Genomic DNA, 21948 nt, shown 5'->3' on the forward strand with positions numbered 1-21948 from the left:
TCTGTCTCAAATTTGTGTCAGTGTTTGAGTTCCTTCAGTGAGAGTGATACATGTGTTAACACTTTAAATAAAATGAGAAATTGTGACAGACAGGGAAGAGGTGCATGCAGAAACCGAGATGAAAAACAACACTTGTGGAATCACAGTGTTCCAGTGTCACTAGATTCTAGAGAAAAGTGACATTAAAGCAAGTGAGATGAGACAGGCTGATTAACTTGACAAAAATCCAGTTGATTTGGATATTTTAATTTTTTACTAAGAAAATGTATACTTCTCTTGAGGGCAAAATGTAAACTTATGACAGAGTCATGACTAGGTATTTTAAATGCATGACTGTTACTAGGTCAGTCTGGGCTTTTGGCCATAAACCACAGAAAATGGGTGAAGCCATTTTTTTTCCCACAGAAGAATGTCAGCATATAGGCTGACAGTTTCATAGTGGTGCAGAAGTGGAAAAAAAAAGCAGTTTCAAACTTAAGGTCTTTGATTTGTTGATTTTCAGACTTGGGAAAAATACATAGCTCTTTAATTATAATTGATTTCTTCTCAGAAGTTATGGCCAGCTTTTTTTAAGCATTTGGCTTGTTATAGATGTGCATTTGGTGAGAAATGTGTGAAAATACTTCCAACTCTTATATAAATATCACCATGTTCAGTGTTCTTTGTATAATAGCTGTTCTCCTACTAATTCCCCAATTAGGGTCTAAAATATATTACTGAACATAGTAAATATGTTTTAGTGATAACAATAAGGTGATGTTCAATGCCTTTACACTTTTGATGTGAAAACAAATGATTTTGGTTGATAGAATTTCCATTCCTTTCTTTCTCTTTTTCTATTCTATTTTTAAGGGAAATTATTTTAAACAAAATTTTTACTGGTGCATTTAATTATACATAATAGTGGAATTAATTATGAAATATTCACAGATGCACAGAAAATAATTTGATCACTCTTCCTCTCTAGTATTTTTCTCCTCTCCTCTTTTCCCCTCACCTTTGAAGGTATTCTTCAGTGATTAAGGAGACATATCTTTGTATCTTGTTAGAAGAGTGTTTTTTTAAACTCTCTCATTAAGGCTAGCATGATATGGCAAATTAATGTTCCACAGGAAATGTACACTATTAGATTAAGTTTTAAATAAACTAGCTTATGAATAAGTAAAAAGAAACATCACTGTCTCTCAGAAATACTATGGAAAGAGAGTTGCCTGCTCCAAAAAAATCTCCCTTTGCATTGTGTCTACATTCACACACAATTGATCATTGTTTTGTAATTGGTAAATTACCTCATTTTTCTGGTAAGAACTAATAAGAACAACTTATACTTGCATCATGCATAACAAATAACTTTCATTCTCTTTTTGTACATAGTCATCTAATTTCATTACTCTGAAGCACTTCAAACCTGATTCTCTCATTTTTTTTCAGAAAGATATTCATGTAAGCTAAGAAACTAATATATATATATATATATATATATATATATATATATATATATATATATCAGCTATTAAATTACATTGTAATTTATGTATTAAAAATTATTTCTTTTTGTCACAACTATTTAACTTCAGTGTTGTTTTATAAAGCTTAGGTTTGTTCTCCTGTGATTTTTTAAGTGAAAATGCCAAATAAAAGAATCAGGTTGAGGTCACATTTAACATAGTTATGCATGGATTTACTCTGTGTTAAGATGATCATCAAAACACCATGGAAGAATGGCATGATGGCACATGCCTCTAATTTCAGTGGCTTAAGAAGGTGAGACAGGAGGATCTTGAGTTCAAAGCCAGCTTCATCATGGTGAGGTTCTAAGCAACTCAGTGAGACCCTGTCTCTAAATAAAATACAAATAGGTCTGGGAATGTGGCTAAGTGGTGGAGTGCCCATGGTTTCAATCCCTGGTACAAAAAAAAATGGAAGCTATAAACCAAGGTGCAATCAAATGGTTATTCCAACAACAATGGTACACAATAAAAGCAAAATGCTATCTTTAATTTGTTCATTTTCAAGCAGATATTTTATTGATGCAATATTACCCTGGATAAAAAAAAATTCTCAAATATTATAGAAATATCTTCAAATGGGTTCAAAATATTTGAATATTGTATTTCTTGTTAGCTCTTTAAAAATATAGCTCATCATTGTTGGAATAATATTTGACTCATTCAAATGAATGAGTTTAAAAACTTCTATAAATCTGAGATTGTCAAAATAGAACATTTCTGAAAAAATAATTTTTAAAAATATTAACAAGTAACAGAATACTCAATAAAATAAATCATGAATCTGTATAGGTATAATAAATAAATAAATTTAGTGGTGAATGTTTAACAAAAATATTTAAAGTCTCAAACTATCTCCCAACAAAAAAAATAATTACAAAGTAAAATTATGCAAATATAACATTAATGACCAATATTAACATCATCAGTAATGAGGATATTATAGGACACATGATGTGATTCAAAGAAAAAAATCATAGAATTGTTTCTGTGATACTCCTGCCCAAAACCATGTAATCTAGTTCCAATCATAAAGAAACCAGAGAATCCATCTTAAGCATATTCTATAAGCTTTCTTCCTGAATAGATTCAAGGTCATGAAGGTTAAGAAAAGACTAAGGAATATTTAAATATGAAGGCATCTATAAAATACAACAATTAATATCATTTCATGGCTCTGAATGAAATATTTTTTTTTTTTATAAAGGCAATATAAGGCTACTAGAAAAACATGAAAATTATCTGAGGATTAAGTGGTTGAAGGCATTATAATAGGATGTTTTAGTATTGATTTGAGAAATAGTGTTTGCTTGTTTTTTTTTTCTTTTTTCCCTTTTTACAAACTTGGAAAATAATAATAAAGTTGCAAGTTCTAATAGAAAGTACTTTTGTCCACTGAAGCATTTTAAAGTGAATTACTAACATACACCATATTTCATGATATGTTTAGTATTTCCTGCAAGTCAGAACATGGTAGATAACAATATAAACTTCATAATAAAACTGATATGATTAACAAGTATGCTGTTAATTATTAATATTTGAAAAATTCATAATGAACGAAGATTGTATTGCTGTTATCTAGCATGTTCTGACTTGTAGAAAATTCTAAAAATATCACGAATGATAGCATATGTTAGCAATTCAATTTAAAATGCTTCAGCGGACAAAAGTACTTTATATTAGAACCTGTAAATTTACTATTATTTCCCAAGATTGTATAAAAAAGAAAAAAGGCATAATAATAATAATAATAATAATAATAATAATAATAATAATAATAATAATATTCAAATACTGTTTCTTATTAGGAAAAAATGTTAAGTAAGTGCCTCAAATTAAAATTATAAAAATTTAAAGATTGTATTTCTGATGGCAGTATACTAATTCTAATACATTTACACATTAGTGAATATAGTAACCAGCATACCAAAATAATGTTGCCTAATTCTCTAAACCCATATTCAGTGATACATTTTTTATAATACAAATAATCCATCATTAATGTGATATTTAGATCTACCAAATTACTGTTGACCATTTGGTTGTTGAATTGAGCTTAAATGCAAGAATTTAGATAGTTTGGAAAAACATCTCAATAAAAACTGGTTTGCACTTGCACTTCAAATTTTATTACAGATGTAAATAATTATCAGATTTTGAGAATTTCATCATATATATGAAACACACATCCATTTCAATAAAGTTTTTGCATCTTATATTTCATAAACAATTTAGATATTATATCAGCAGTCTGAAAAAAACACAGAATTTGCCTTCATATATTTTTTTCTTAAAATATTTGTATATCCTTATGTTTCCAAAACTAGATCTTTTCTTGGATCATTAGTGATACTTGAGGCAGAAGCTCCCATGGTCAGGATTCAAATTCTGCAGCAAGTGATAAGAAAAATAATTATATTTTTGTCTCAAATATTTTATAAGTATGAATCAGTGAAGAAGTTAAGAACATTTCTTTTTTTATAAGAATGAAAAATAGATATGACCACAATACAAAATTACTATGAAATGCAATATAACCAAATTTTTATACACAGTTAACATTATGACTGAGTATCAGAGCTTTGGGTTTTCCACCCTTTATGCATAAATTTGACAATCATATGCTAGGGTATTCTGGCAAGCACTGGGATGACAACATGGAGACGATAATAGACACACCTCAACAGTCATATACCATAGCTTGAAAAGCAGGCAAGCAGGCAGTTTGTACAGAGTCATTAGCATTATGACAGGAATAAAACAGGATACTATTGGAACACTTAGAAGGGACTTCTGTCTCAAATTTGTGTCAGTGTTTGAGTTCCTTCAGTGAGAGTGATACATGTGTTAACACTTTAAATAAAATGAGAAATTGTGACAGACAGGGAAGAGGTGCATGCAGAAACCGAGATGAAAAACAACACTTGTGGAATCACAGTGTTCCAGTGTCACTAGATTCTAGAGAAAAGTGACATTAAAGCAAGTGAGATGAGACAGGCTGATTAACTTGACAAAAATCCAGTTGATTTGGATATTTTAATTTTTTACTAAGAAAATGTATACTTCTCTTGAGGGCAAAATGTAAACTTATGACAGAGTCATGACTAGGTATTTTAAATGCATGACTGTTACTAGGTCAGTCTGGGCTTTTGGCCATAAACCACAGAAAATGGGTGAAGCCATTTTTTTTCCCACAGAAGAATGTCAGCATATAGGCTGACAGTTTCATAGTGGTGCAGAAGTGGAAAAAAAAAGCAGTTTCAAACTTAAGGTCTTTGATTTGTTGATTTTCAGACTTGGGAAAAATACATAGCTCTTTAATTATAATTGATTTCTTCTCAGAAGTTATGGCCAGCTTTTTTTAAGCATTTGGCTTGTTATAGATGTGCATTTGGTGAGAAATGTGTGAAAATACTTCCAACTCTTATATAAATATCACCATGTTCAGTGTTCTTTGTATAATAGCTGTTCTCCTACTAATTCCCCAATTAGGGTCTAAAATATATTACTGAACATAGTAAATATGTTTTAGTGATAACAATAAGGTGATGTTCAATGCCTTTACACTTTTGATGTGAAAACAAATGATTTTGGTTGATAGAATTTCCATTCCTTTCTTTCTCTTTTTCTATTCTATTTTTAAGGGAAATTATTTTAAACAAAATTTTTACTGGTGCATTTAATTATACATAATAGTGGAATTAATTATGAAATATTCACAGATGCACAGAAAATAATTTGATCACTCTTCCTCTCTAGTATTTTTCTCCTCTCCTCTTTTCCCCTCACCTTTGAAGGTATTCTTCAGTGATTAAGGAGACATATCTTTGTATCTTGTTAGAAGAGTGTTTTTTTAAACTCTCTCATTAAGGCTAGCATGATATGGCAAATTAATGTTCCACAGGAAATGTACACTATTAGATTAAGTTTTAAATAAACTAGCTTATGAATAAGTAAAAAGAAACATCACTGTCTCTCAGAAATACTATGGAAAGAGAGTTGCCTGCTCCAAAAAAATCTCCCTTTGCATTGTGTCTACATTCACACACAATTGATCATTGTTTTGTAATTGGTAAATTACCTCATTTTTCTGGTAAGAACTAATAAGAACAACTTATACTTGCATCATGCATAACAAATAACTTTCATTCTCTTTTTGTACATAGTCATCTAATTTCATTACTCTGAAGCACTTCAAACCTGATTCTCTCATTTTTTTTCAGAAAGATATTCATGTAAGCTAAGAAACTAATATATATATATATATATATATATATATATATATATATATATATATATATATATCAGCTATTAAATTACATTGTAATTTATGTATTAAAAATTATTTCTTTTTGTCACAACTATTTAACTTCAGTGTTGTTTTATAAAGCTTAGGTTTGTTCTCCTGTGATTTTTTAAGTGAAAATGCCAAATAAAAGAATCAGGTTGAGGTCACATTTAACATAGTTATGCATGGATTTACTCTGTGTTAAGATGATCATCAAAACACCATGGAAGAATGGCATGATGGCACATGCCTCTAATTTCAGTGGCTTAAGAAGGTGAGACAGGAGGATCTTGAGTTCAAAGCCAGCTTCATCATGGTGAGGTTCTAAGCAACTCAGTGAGACCCTGTCTCTAAATAAAATACAAATAGGTCTGGGAATGTGGCTAAGTGGTGGAGTGCCCATGGTTTCAATCCCTGGTACAAAAAAAAATGGAAGCTATAAACCAAGGTGCAATCAAATGGTTATTCCAACAACAATGGTACACAATAAAAGCAAAATGCTATCTTTAATTTGTTCATTTTCAAGCAGATATTTTATTGATGCAATATTACCCTGGATAAAAAAAAATTCTCAAATATTATAGAAATATCTTCAAATGGGTTCAAAATATTTGAATATTGTATTTCTTGTTAGCTCTTTAAAAATATAGCTCATCATTGTTGGAATAATATTTGACTCATTCAAATGAAGTCTTAGTATAAAGAAAATCACCTGGTTGTACTGAAGGGCTCATGTTTCACAATGCAACCAATAATCCTAACCCTAAAAATAACCCAACCCCTCCCAGGGAGTTGGGGACAGCACTAAGTGTGGAATAGTGGAATGAATCTGATCATTTTTTTTTTTTCTGGAAAGGAATATGAACATACTACAGTGAAATTCACCTTCATGTGTATCCATAGTGTATAATTTTTAAAAAATTAAAAATCTACAAATAACTGTAAGAACAGTAGAGCAGAAGAAAGAGAACACAAGGATGAAGCAAGGTAGATAAAGTGGAAGTACTGGTAACTGAATTAAAGCACATGATATTTCATGCTTATGTCAAAATTAACCTCAATTTTATTTATATCTAAAAACACTTTTTAAATTTTCATCAAATAAAAGAATAATTTAAAAACTTACCATAAAAGTAAGTGGAAGGATTGTGGCTCAGTGGTAGATTACTTGCCTACACATGTGAGGCACTGGGTTCCATCCTCAGCATCATATAAAATAAATAAACAAAATGAAATTATTGTGTCCATCTATAATTAAATAAAATATTTTTTAAAAAGAGTAGATGGAAATTCTCAGTAAGTGGGCACAACACTTAAAAGAAACAGAACAGAGGTAGTGCATGCAATTATGGGTTTATAATTTTTCTAAACCTATGCACATTTAATTGCCTATTCAAACTTGCAATTAAAGCAATGTAGGTGAAAGAGAGACAGAAATGAGAGATGTATGACTTGGCAGGTAACAATGCTGCCTTCTTGAATGACTCTCCTTGGAAGATTCTTGAGAAAGCCTTTATAAATATTGGTATTTTAAAGATACATATAGCAGATGATGTATACATTATTTTAGTTGACTACCAAAGCCATTTTATTATGATGGATTCCTTAAATATACGCAACTAGAAAATTTTACTAAGGCTAGAAAGATTTATATTTAGTGAACCAGTTCAAGGACTTAAAGAATATTCCTTGAAGATTTTTTCAAGCATTTACTACCATATATGCATATTCTACTTATTACCTAGGTAAATTAAGCATTTGGCACTGAGACAATTCAGGGCAAATACCACTGGTGCAGAACAAGATAGCTGGGTTGGTGACCAAGATAGATTAAAGCTGCTGCCAAGACAGTTGGCTCATGAATTTGTTACCAAGTGTTCAAGAGACTTCTGCCCAATTATTCTGTTATTTACAGGCCCCAACACTGATCATGAGAATATTTTTAACCACTCTGCAGGTTATACTTCCCTCATCCCTGTGATTATTTTCCCTTCATCACAAGTAATATAATGTAGAGAGAAAAAATATAGAACATTTTGTCTCTAGGTACATGTAGGGATAATATCAAAGATTAAAATAAAAAGCAGTTAATCTATCAGGAATCAGAATGTGCTCAGAGTGTAGTTTTATCAACACTGGACACTTAACATTTAAGTTATAATCTTTCAAAAATTGTGAAACTTGTTCATGTTTTCATGTAGATAGTTTTTTCACAATGTAACTATCTGAATTACAAAACTTCAAAAATACTTAACTAAAAGTCTAATAGCCCACATTACATAGTGGAGAACACTAGAAAAAGAAAGCTTGATAGTTTGCTTCCAGATCTAAAACGTAAAGGTGGGTGAAAGATAAACTTCCTAGTCTAATATTTCAAAAGTAAATAAATTTCCTAACATTATTTCCACAAATTATATGGTCTAGTTAGCTTTTGCATGCTACTGATTTCATGAACCTGTCTCAAAATTATGCAGTATAGACAAATTAATGAGACTAATCTGCTCCCTTTCAGTCTAGGATTTGACATACTTTTGGAATTTGGATTCTTCTATATACAAGTGCCTATACTCTTTCAGTTGTATTTCTTAGAATATTTACTTTGGATTCCAGATTGTTAATTCTGAGTTCCATCTGACTTCTTATTGAAGCAAAATTAGTCTTTCTTTGTTCAGAAATTTCCACAGCTACTGCTTGTGCCTAAAGAAAATAAAAATAATATATTTTAGAAAAAATTACAACACAAATAATTATTATGTATTTATTTCATTTAGTTCTGAGTCAAAATGTAGACAGCAATTTTAAATCTGAAGAAAAATGATATCAGACTTTTAACTTCTGTCATCAGTATCAATTACATTAAACAAGAACTAGTAATAATTGAGTTCTTTCTCTCCTCTTTTCCCTCCTCATTCCCTGCTCTCCTCCTCCTCATTTCTATCCCTCTCCCCTTTCCTGTCTCCTCTTGCTCCTTTCTGTTATGAATGGAACCCAGGCCCTTGCAAAGGCTAAGCTAGCTATGTGCCATTGAACAGTGCTCTCAGTCATGAATCATTCTAATATTAGTACTTAGATCATCTGAAAATTTAAAGAATAATAGAATCAATTCAAAATATAAAAGTTTAAAATTTTACTCTAACAATTCAAAAGTTTGTTATATTTCTGCATCACATTTTCTTCTTTTCTCCTCATAGTCTTATTTATGCCCACTATTATCAAATATCCAACAGTTATTTGATGAAAATCATTACTAAGATTGAATTAGCTATAAGAATGACATAAACTGAGGTATTTTAAGGGAGTATCAATTGTTTTCTTTCTCTTACAAATCTACACAACAACTTTTGAAAAATAAGCCTCTATCTCAGAGCAAAGCCTGTCCAAGGAAGGGGGTGTAACCTTTGTCCTTGGAAAGACTCACAGAGCACTCCTAGGCACATACTCTTGTTTATCTACAAACAACAGGAGAGATCTGCTAAGCCAGGTGTCCCTGACTCAGTCAGGCTAGGTGGGGACCCATAGCAACCCCCCCAGCAACCACAGATCAGCATGAGACCAGAAAAATACCTGGTATGCCAGATAACTCTCCCAGTAGTTTATGGTGGTTGATAACATGCTGGGAAACCATGTAGTTTAGTATGTAGACCTCTCGTGCCTAAACCAATCAGTTCAAATGAATTCCCCTCTTGCACTAACCAATCACCCCTACCCAACTTGTTCCCACCACTAAATGTGCTAATCATGTTTTAGAGTTATTGTTTGATTTTCCCATGGTATGTGATGATTTGCTAAGAGATGCTATGTTGTATGTGGGGCCGCTGCCTTCCCCAAAGAGTGTATAAAACTGCTGCAAACCCTGGGCTCAGGGCCTCTCAGTGTCACCTGTTGCTGTGTGCATGCTGAGGACTGAGGTAGCTCCCAATAAATATCTCTTTGCTGCTTATGTCAATATGGGTCTCTGGTGGTCTTTTAGGGGTTCCTGAATTTGAGCACAACACTTTTCTCAAGAGATGTAGAATACACATATAATGTATATGTCCAAAATACAATTTATAATTAAATGAAGCATAACACACTGCAGATAAATAAGATAGCCTGTAAAACCAGAAGTACTTGTTTTTGCATCTCCTCTAAATTACATCTTGCTCATTGTTCAATGTCACTTTCCCACCATAATCTTTGGCCTCATTCTAATCTAGTGCTCTGTGTGTGCCTTAAGAAGTTTATAACATCTCTTCCAACTTCTTTTGATTTCTCCCTTTTTTTCCAATTGTATCTTGCATACTTTTCAAAATAAAAAAATTCTGCATAAAACAGTCATAATTTGCTTTCAAACGTAAATGCTTTGAAGATATAGTGTCCATCTTTGTAGTAAGATCATCCATCTGCATGGATAAAATAAGTATGGAATAACACAATATGAAAATAAGATATTTAAAATATTTGACACAAACTCAAACAACAATTTTTTACATAAACTCAATGGCTAAAAAACATAATTCATACCAGCATTATGATGAGTAGATTAAGTTTCTATAATATGATATATTAGCTTTTCAGTTGGTCAAGGATTGCAGATCTATAAATCCCTATTCGGGCTGCATAATAAATTTTGGGGAAATCTATATAGAAGATTTTTTTTCCAATGCTAACAAATGCATGAACATTCTACAGATGAATTCACTATTGGATTAAATTAATTTAATTCTATATTTTATCACTGAAATACAATAAAAGTCTTGACAGGTGAAGTAACAAAAATTATTGGTTGATATCAAATAGTAATTTTGTTAAAAAAAATTAGTCAGTAATGTTTTCCATTCATTCTAGAATAGGTGTGAATATTAGATATTACTCTCACCTTGAGCAAATTTATAGCTCAATAAGATAATCACCATGCAAATATTGTTGGTGATAGAAAAGTCAGAGAAAGTGCATGAAAAAGAAAAATTTATTTTTATGTGAGCTCTGAATAAAATAGATTAAGTGAATAAAAACAGACAAGACAGAAAGCAGAGCATGAATAAGACAGAGATATAGTAAAATCAGCACAATTCTTGAAGACAACACCAACAGGCATGGTAATAAAAACATGTCCATACATTAACTTGTAAATATATATTCCCAGCCATGTACTATTGGTGTAGCCAAGAGGTGGAAGCATTTTAAAGTTCACTAACTGATGACTGGCTCAATGACATAGTCATAAAACAGGATTCTTCAGAGGATCCCTGAAAAAAGTATTCTAAGTCAAAGAAGCTGGTAAAAAAGAAAGACCTACTGTTGTATAAATCTACTTGTATAAAATATCCATTACAGAGTAATTTTAGAGTTGGAACTCTAAGCCAATTTCCTCAACAAAATTCCCCAAAATCAAGAAGTAATATCAAGAATCAATAAATGGAGGCTGATAGTTCTGTGATAGAGTGCTTGTCTAGCATGTGTGAGGCTTTGGGTATGATCCTCAGCACTATATATGAATAAATAAAGATACTGTGTCAACCTATAACTAAAAATATTTTTAAAAGAATCAACAAGGGGCTGAGACTGTAGCTCAGTGCTTGCCTTCCATGTGTGAGAAATTGGGTTTGATCCTCAGCACCCATAAAAATAAATAAAGTTATTGTGGTCTATATACAACTAATTTTTTAAAAGAATCAATAAATGGGTTGGTATCAAACTAAAATCTTTTTCACAGCAAAGGGAGCCATCAAGTATATGAACAGAGAGCCTACAGAATGTGAGAAAATCTTTGCCATGTGCACTTCAGATAGAACATTAATCTCCAGAATATACAAATAATTCAAATTATTTAACACAAAAAGAACAACAACAGCAGCAAAACCCAAATAACCTAATCAATAAATTGTACAGTAACTATATTAATAAACCTAAAAATATATCTAAGTTATGGTTAAAAAGAAATTACACTATTAAATGATTAATTAAAAATAAAAATAAGAACTCATTAGCTAAATATCCTTCTCAATATTTTGAGATAGGCAATTTGTATAGGTAGAAAATAAAGGGAATATACTAACAAAGAAGTAATATTTAAACATATTAACAGTGAATACAGCATGGAAAGTATCAGTAATTCCACATTTTACATTGAGAATACAACTAAAATTAAAAGCACTCTGGTAAATTTCAGAAGTAAAATTTTTATATAATTTATGTATTGTATACTTGTAACATGTATGGTATGTATAATAATGCCTCATTTAATGATGTGTATGCATTTAGGAAGATGCAACATAAGGTGGTTCTGTTATTTTGCTAATGATGCAGAATACTTACATAATTCTAGATGGAGCAAACCACTATATACCTAGGTTATTATTTAGCCATTAGAGTACATAAAGTTCCTCATTAATGAAAACATTGTGCCACATGACTATGGGATTTAACATTATAGCAATCAATATAGATCTCATAATGAGGTGAATAATCAGCCCTGTGGAACTAAAGACAGAATACTTAAAAAGACTCTGGCCATTTAGACAATGATAAAACACTGAAACTGAACTACCATAAAGGGGGGAAAAATTACAAAGTTTCCAAAGAAATCTGCATAAAAAATGAAGTATCTGAATAACAAAAAAATGACATTGTATTATTTACTGGTATGACTTAATAAAGTATTCACTGGTAAATAATATAATAATAATAATAATAATAATAATAATAATAATAATAATAATAATTTAATATTAAAGGAAAATATAAGATATTCAAAGTTTTTACAACAAAGAGATTTATATGGTGTATCTAGTCGTGGGTGATTATAAAACTAGCTACTTGGAAGGAAAAGGAAGAAAAAATTGCAATCTCAAGATCAGCTTAAGCAGCTTAGTGAGATGCTTACTCAAACTATACTTTAAATAGGACTGCAAATGTTGCCGAGTATTATGGTACACTTTTCTTTAATCATCTAAAATAAAATAATAATAATAATAATAATAATAATAAACAGAATTATGGTTGTTTTCAAAGTTAAATGATACCTTTATAACAAAACAGAAAAAACATTTTAAATGTAATTTATATTTATGATATGATATCACTAAAGTGTACAAACTGAAGTAACAAATTGATAAAAACTAATTGCCTCACATAGGACAAAATGTATGTGCCTCACATATGAAAAAGGAGGAAAATTAAAATAAAAAAAGCAGGGGATGTTACACAGTAGTTAAGCATGACTGATTTTAAAACTGGGCACCAAACATGTAAATAAAAATAAAAAAGAAATTATCAAAAACAGAGACTCAAAAAAATAAAAAAACAGAAATGTAAGAGCGATTCATGTTGGCAAATCTCTATACTTCCAGCAACTTGGAATACTCAGAAATGAGAAATGTGAGTTCAATTCCAGTCTCAGAAATTTATTGAGGTCCAAAGCAATTAAGTGAAACCATATATCAAAAGATAATACTAAAAAAATGTAGAATGTTGTTTAGTTGTAAAGTGCCTTTGAATTCAATCCCCGGTACTAATAAAAGGAAGGAAACAGACTTCAGTAGTCACCTTTCAATACAAACATAAGTGTTCAATAATTATAAAATAGCTCAATTTGAAAATGACAAATAAAATCATATCTGTGAGACAAAATTAAATAGTATCAGCAAACACATGGAGCAAATTAATTCTTAGGAACTAAAGAGAGAGTAAAAGTTGGTATTTCTTTTAAGAAACTAGCTATTGAAAATACATGTTCATTCCCCAGTAGAAGCATATGCTTATAAAAATTACTGCTTATCTGAACCATGATAACACAAAAACATATGGCAGTATTCATCCAAAGAGATAAAATCCATGACATGCAGAAAAGGCAATGTACATTAAGAAAGATATAAAGAGAATATTGTGAGAAAGGCAGAGATTAGGGTAAGAAAAATAATTTCCAGAACCCATTTTTATTATAATATATCCAGTTTGATAAATGTTAGTCATTGCATAATTTTATATAGATATCACATACATGTAATATTTTAATATATAATATTTTGTATAATTTTATTTTCTCAAACTACATAAAAATATGTAGCTTGAGAAAATAAAAGTATACAAAAGAACATAAAAGACTTGTGTACATGATAAAACTCATCATTTCCAAGATATAAAATTCCCCCTAAATCTACAATATCATCTCATTAAAATGTTAGCAAATTTTATTTTTAATGGAAGAAGTTACCAGAGAAAATAATGTAAAACTAATTTGGAATGTTATATGTTATACATAATTTTCAGCCCAGAAATTCCTAATTAAAAGAAGAACTTATTTTACAATAATAAAAAACAAAGAATCATAATACAAAAGAAAATCCATAGTTGAATATATATGTACATAAAATTTTATGTATATTTAATAATAATTAAAAAATTGAACATAAATCTAAATGCCTCAAAACAACATCACATGTGAATGGTTGACATGGCCAAACCTAAGGAATGTTGACTAGACTGCAGAATTCACTGGTGTAGTTTGTTTACACAATCTGCAAAGCCAAAAGATAGAAGGCATATCTTAAGGGAGGGCAATGTGTGGAATATAAATGAATAAGAGCTACTGACTTTCTCTGTATCCATGGATATCTTAAATGTTAATATTATGTTTCACCTTCCTCCTAGGCAAAGTAAAAAAAAAAATTACTTGAGGGATTTATATAAACTGAACAACTTGGAAAATATCTGCCACTTGATGATTTTAAAAAGCTAGGGTATACTTGGGACTTATTCCAGCCTTAGGCAACGTACTATGTAATTGGAACAGAATTACCAACAGCCAGTGTCACCTCGAGAAGAGAAAGATTGGGACCATATATATAACACCCTATGTCTAAATAGTTATGTGTGCTTTAGATCTTAATTTTGTTTGTGCTGAAAAAGGATTTTCATATTTATAAGTGCTAAGAACCCAGAAAAAGTGGCAGTTATCTATGTTTATGAAAGGGCTTATAACCCTGGGATCAGGAGAGAGAAGTTAAATCACAAATAATTTGCTTTACGCATTTATGGGTGTTCAGCACACAAAGAGTTCCAGTCTCCAGCTTCCCCCTCTAACAATTCCTTGACAGCCAATTTTTCCCAGCAAGATTTTGTTTTTTCCATCAAAGGTTGTTACTCTCTTAACACCTTCCATTCAATGGAAGAAACTAATTACCTCACATATAGCAAAATACTCTGCAAAAGAAATGTACAAAGCTTAGGCAGGAGGATCTCAAACAGAAAGCCATTCCAAATGCTCAAGTTCTGGGAATAAAGCTTACTGATCATATGCAAGTCTCTTCTAGATCACAAACTATTGGTTTTCCATTGGTTGCAAGCATCTCAATGGGCTGCTAAAATTCTAAGCAGGGATTAGAAAGCACATACAGTTGTTATTCCCCGAAAAGGTTTCCACACACTCTATGTTTGGTTACTTGACAGACTGGACTCTACAATATTCTATGACAGATTTGATGAACAAGTCAAAATGTGGACACTTGTATACTGAGAAAAGGTGTTAGAGTAGTATTTGTCACCACAAATGGTTGCACATGCCTGTAATCCTAGAAGTTTGGAAGATTGAGGCAGGAGGACCTTGAGTTAAATGCCCAGGCTCAGAAAAATTGAGGCACTAAGCAACTCAGTGAGACCCTGACTATAAATAAAATGCAAAATAAAGCTTGGGGTGTGGCTAAGTGTTTCCCTGAGTTCAGTCATCAGTGCCTACCCTCCCCAAAAGAGAGAGAATAATTTTGTCAACAATATAAAAACAAAAAGGGTCAAGAAACTATGGATATGTGAAAAAGAAAATGCATGCACACTGTTGGTGAAAATTAAGTTTAGGAAAGTCATTTGTGAAAATAAAGTAGACTCTTAAACTATTTAAAACAGAAATAAAATATAACATGGTTAAATTAATCCTAGGTGTAAATTCAGGAAGTTAAAATGAGTAAGTCAAAGAAATGACTGCATTCCAAGTCTTCCATGGTGCTTTAGATGTTCCCAAATCCTTACGATGGTGGTTCTGACACCAACTTACCACTTATGCATCTTGATTAAATTCCACATTGAACACTGATACTATGCTTTTACTGAAAGTGATTCATTGGTTATGAATACCATTCTTTTTTCTTTCCTCAATACACTTAGAAATGTGGGGATTGGTGATAAGTTTAGAATCATAATTTTCAACATACTTATCATAGACCCATTTGATAACAGAAGACACATATATTCTAAAAACAAGGAAGAAAACCATTCACCAAGACCTAAAGAGGTAAAAAATAAACTCTGAGAATCAAATAGTAGTCATTCATTAAATTTGTTTGAAAAATATTCCAGTTGGTAATATCTTACTGATTAGGAAAAAGATATATAAATGAAATTTCAATGTTTAGAGTTGTGACTGATTATTTTAAAGAGTATCAAAAGTTGTGTGAAGTGGTGCATGTCTATAATCCTGGATTCTTCTGAGGGTGTAGGTGTAAGATTAGTAGTTCAAAGTCAGCCATCCCCAGAAACTTAGTGAGGCTCTAAGAAACTCAGCAAAACCCTTTTTCTATATAAAATATTTTATAAAGAGCTGAGGATGTGTCTTAGTAGAAAAACATTTCTGGGTTCAATCTGTAATATTGAAGAAAGAGAGAGAGAGAGAGAGAGAGAGAGAGAGAGAGAGAGAATAAGGTAATCAGTGACACTTTCAGGGCCAAGAATTTTAAAAATTTTAAAACAATAATGGGTTAGTCAATGGAAACTCATCTAGGTTTATTTACTGCTGCTTTGAGAAATTAGTTTTCTCTCAAACATACAAAAGTGGGAGAGGAATCCTATTTTAAAGTGTGTATAGGAACAAAGAGGAGTTTTGACACAGCTTTTAGTTGACCCAGAGGCCCACTTTAGTTAGAAATTGGAGTTATGCCCAGGTAATAGATCCTTGAACTGTTTGAAATAATGTGTTTTTATCAAGTATTCATAAAACAAGATTAAGACCTAATATAAATCAGGCTTGGAAATCGAAAAAAAAAAAAAACATTCAAATAACAAGTAACTATATAAATAAACACATACAGCAATATTAGAGATGTTAACATTCAGGATATTTATATCATTATACAATCACCAGGAATGTCAAAAGAATGACAACTAAAGAAAAAAATGAATGAATAAAGAAACAAAGAAACAATGGAATGAATGAATGAATGAATGGATAACTAAAATGTATAAATATGTAATGTAACTGGAATTTTTAAAGAGAGCTTGTAGCCTTGAATAAGTGTAAAGGTACTTGGATATGGTGTTTTACTACTTGCTGAGGCATACCTTATGAACTATAAATTCCATTTCTAGATGGAAAGAATTAAACACAGCAACCATTCACCTGGCTCTCTCACTTGGAAACTGAGCAAGAGATACCTTTTTCTTTCTCCCAAATTTTATTTATACTTCCAAGAATGCTACCCCTCTATCCTCATGCTGCTATTGTAGGCTTGTTGCATCTGAACCCTTCTATTTCTCAAGTTTTTAATTTATTCTTCATTGATCTTTTCCTCCCTACCACATATATTCCACCAATTTTTCTTTGCATATTTATTTTTCAGTTGTAGTTGGATACAATATACTTATTTAAATTATTTTTTTTTATAATTATGTGGTTCTGAGGATGGAACCCAGGACCTCTCACATGCTAGGTGAGCACTCCAGCCCCTCCACCAATAGTTTTAAAAAATAATGGCACCTATGTACTCAACATCCACCAGTCTTACATCCTGCTTTATTCATTTCCTACCTTGTGCATGGATAATATTTAGATCTCCTCCATTCGACATCAATAGTCCAGAATGCTCATAATTGGGGGTAAAAATGCAGAATATTAGAGGTCAATTACATAACAATGAAACTATAAATAATGTAATGCATCTAAAGCTGAAGATAAAAAGAAAATCTGCAGACGTTACTAGTTAAAATAAAGGGTCTAAAATTCATGATTATCAATAATTTTAAAAAGAATTTCATAAAAAGGAGAGTAAGAACAGAATATAATAATAATCAAAAGCAAAAATTTTCAAAACACACAAAATTAACATATGCACAGAGTGTCATATGTGGGTGCTTCCAAAAGACAGATTAAAGTTAAAGAGATATGATTAATATGAGATGTAGCAATAATATATTAAGTGTAGATAATGGTTTTAATATATATATATTTATTTTAATATATATATCTTTACAAAATATGCCTCATTTAATGATGGGTATATATTGCATAAAATGCACTCTAAACTTTTTTATAATATCCTATATTATTTTATTTTTAAAAATGCCACAGTGAATACCAACATCTAGATTTTTTTATTGCCAAATTTTTAGGCTACATATTATATTTACTTGAATTAATCACTGAAAAACAGATAATTGTTGTAGTTATAGAAATAAGTATATACACCTTATAATATGATTAAATATACCTGTTTATGTAATACAGAACCTTTATTTAAAAAAAAAAGGGAATTGAAATTTAGGGAAAATTTGAAGTACTGTGAAGAAATAGATATATGACATTATTTCCAAAGAAAATTATTGAAATTGGGGGATATTTTCTAGGAAAAACTATATTATATGCTTTCTTAATACAAAAAAATCATTTTTACAAGTAATATGTACTTCAATATAAAAATAAAATATAGCTTTGAATGGTATTACACTTGTAATCCTAATGGCTTGAGAGGCAAAGGCTGAAGAGCCAAAAGTTCAAAGCAAGTCTTAGAAACTTAGCAAGACCATCACCACCATAAGGAAGTTCCTGTCTCAAAGTATAATAATAAATGGCCTGGGTATATAGCTGTGCCTTAAGAGTATACCACCCCCTAGTTTCAATATCTGATATGTATCTGTCAAAAGTTACTATAACAAAGGATTTATGCTAGATCTGGTGGCACATGCCTGCAATCCCAAAACTCTGAATGCTGAGGCAGGAGGATTGTGAGTTCAATGCCAGCCTCACCAAATGAGTCACTGAGAAGCTCAGTGAGACTCTGTCCCTAAATAACATAAAATAATCCTGGGGATATGATTAATTTGTCAGGTGCCCTTGTATTTAATCCCCAGCATGTATAAAAGGGAGTTATATTGAAAATGTCATAGTACATGCCTCTAATGCCATCTATTTGAGAGACTAAAGTAGAAAGATTAAAATTTCAAGGTCAGCCTGGGCCACTTGCTGACAACATGTCTGTATATAAGATTAAAATAATGGCTAAGAACTACAATCAGTGTAATGGCATTTTGGATTAAATCTCAAGAACCATAAAACAGGACAGATATTTATATTCAAAAATACAGAAATATGTTAAAAATTCATTAAACAACATTAAAATAATATAAACTAAGAATTTTGATCATTAAACAGTAAAAAGATGGGCTGGGGGTAGAAAATTCACCTGGCACATTGAGGCCCTTTGTTCCATCCTGAGCACCCCATATTAATAAATAAATAAAATAAGGGTATTGTGTACAGTCACAACTAAATAATAATTTAAAAAAAAAGTTACAAAAAGAAGTGACAAAGTGGGAGCACTAATGACCTCACATAAAATTAAGTATGTTTAATAAAAAAGGAAATGACACTTTTGGTAGAAAAAAAAGGTTCAAAAATTAAAACCTCTGAACATCTTAAAAAATTAGAAAAATACAAACTAAAATCAGACACAAAACATTACAGTATTGATGAGGACAAAAAACAAATTCTTTTGAATTAGAGAAGTGTAAATTTCTATTGTGTGTGTGTGTGTGTGTGTGTGTGTGTGTGTGTAAAATGTTTATTTAAGATATATGATATTCCCTAACCAATAGCATAGCCTATAGAATTTAAGGTGTTTCTCAACACTGGTAATATATAGTTACTGGATAGCATAAGGTTACAGCTATGTTAGCCCATGCAGTTAAAACCAGGAAAATAGGTGCAAAGAAGAGGTACATTCAAAATGAAATAAATACTAAAGTTCAAGAAATTGCTTTCTTGTAATCAGACACATTTTTAGTTTTATTGAAGTGGTACCCCCTTTCTCCACAGAAAAACCTTAACTGGGCTTTTCCAGAAACCTTCACCTTGGCTAATTTTAGGACTGTCAGTTCAATGTAGAGAAACTTCCAATTTTCATGTTGCCTTGTTTTACTTGGCCACTGGCTGTGAAGACATCAGCATTCCAGGTGCTGGACACCCCCTTATTAGTTTCTCACAAACATGTATCCAGTATAGGAGTGATATCTCTGTAACACATCAAGTGATATCAAGTAATATTTGTGTAACACATCACATATATAGAGGCTTTCAAGGACAATACGTGCAACTTATCACAAAACCAAAATTTACAGAAGACATAAAATGCTTCATTATACACACTATGTGTGTAAATAAAACTCATAATTACAAACAAAATCTATTTATCAGAGTTTAATGTATAATATTCTTCCATTAAAATTTTAGTATGTTTACATTGCTTTTCTAAAATTTATCTAGGAAAAAAATATGTAAAATAGCCCAAACATTCAATTTTGAAGACCAAATAAAGTTGCTATTGTTATGTATTATTAATGTTTATTATGAAACTATATGGCAATAATACAAAAATGAATCATAAATTAACCAAATCCGAATCCATATATATGTCATTTTTTGGCATTGTTAAGAGCAATCGAAGGCCTAAATTAAACCATCCATATGAAAAACAATATTAGGCATGAATGGTGAAATTATCCAATCTGATGTTGGAATTTGGGACTGGTAGCACAGTTCACTAGTAGAGTGTGTGTGCAGAATGTACTTGGTTCCAAACTTAGAAACACAATAAAAGGCAGATGTTAAGGGGGAGGGGGATGATGTTGATAATAAAGCAGAATATTAAAATGCTGGGCTCTCCCTCCATCAGTTAACAAAAATGTTACTCATGTTCTGAGTATCTCTTTGACAAAGTTATAAATGAGTAGAGAGACTTAAATACATTCAACAATTTAGAAAATATATACCTTCAATCAGAATGAAAAATGAGGGTTCACTGAATATTAGTTCTGTCTTAAGCAAAACACTGCATTTGGGACCGAATCCCCAATGGCCAGCATCACCCAGAGAAAACAAAAATGTAGGAGAAGTGATACACAAGTGTCCAAGCCACAGAAAATACAATGATTTCTAGGAACCATGAAAGGTTCTACAAGTGTTTTATCACCTGGGTTCAAGGCAGAGAAAGCCAAATACCAAAGCTGTAAGTTTATTTCAAGAAGACATTTGGCAACATGTTTTCCCAATTGCTATTGTTAGAGGAGATTCTCCCTAGTTTGTATTGTGGGTGTAACAGAGGGGAACACAATAAACCACTGAAACCCTGAGTGAGATTTTAGCACTTCATGACCCCAGCCCAAATCCTGCTCACCCCAGTAATAAGGCGAGAACTATAAATTGCTCCTAAAAGGAGTTTGCTTGTACACTTAGTTTCTCAAATTGAATATTTTTGTTTAAGTTACTATGTACTGAAGGTCCAAGCTCTGGAAGCAAAGGTGATTGAGCATATGCAAATCTAAAGATTGAAAACCAATGAGTTTACATTGTTTTTCTAGTACCTTTATGGACTATGATACCCTATTGTGGTTAAGAATAGGTGTTAGAAACAAGAAATCCCTGTTTACTAAAACTAATCTTTGCAGAACACTCTGACACTGGCTACTTCATATAAACTTGCCTGGAGGATTTAATACATGAGTTCAATAGATTTCCTACACCCTCTTCAAGGCTCTTAGAATGGCTTTAGAAAAAATCTGAGAGACAGGTGTAGTGGCAGAGGCCTGTAATGCCAGAGATTTAGAATTGTGATTAGAAACACAGTCTCTGCATCTTAGCAACCCTCTAAGCAACTTAGTAAAACCTTGTCTCAAAATGAAACATAAAAAGGACTGGGGATCTTGATCAGTGGAAAGCCTTCCTGGGTTTAGTTGCCAGTACCAAACCAAACAAAAGCAAGCAAATATAATGAAAGATTACAGGGATGCCAGAGAACATATACATGTAAAAAAAAAAAGTTGATCTTTGAGAACTTTCTAGCTAAATCTGGCACATAATTTTAGAGGGTTCAGAAACACCCATGAAATTGATGCCTCAGAGGAATTTAAATA

This window comes from Spermophilus citellus, assembly GCF_964194105.1.
Source record: "Spermophilus citellus genome assembly, chromosome: 13".
NCBI classification, from domain to species: domain Eukaryota; kingdom Metazoa; phylum Chordata; class Mammalia; order Rodentia; family Sciuridae; genus Spermophilus; species Spermophilus citellus.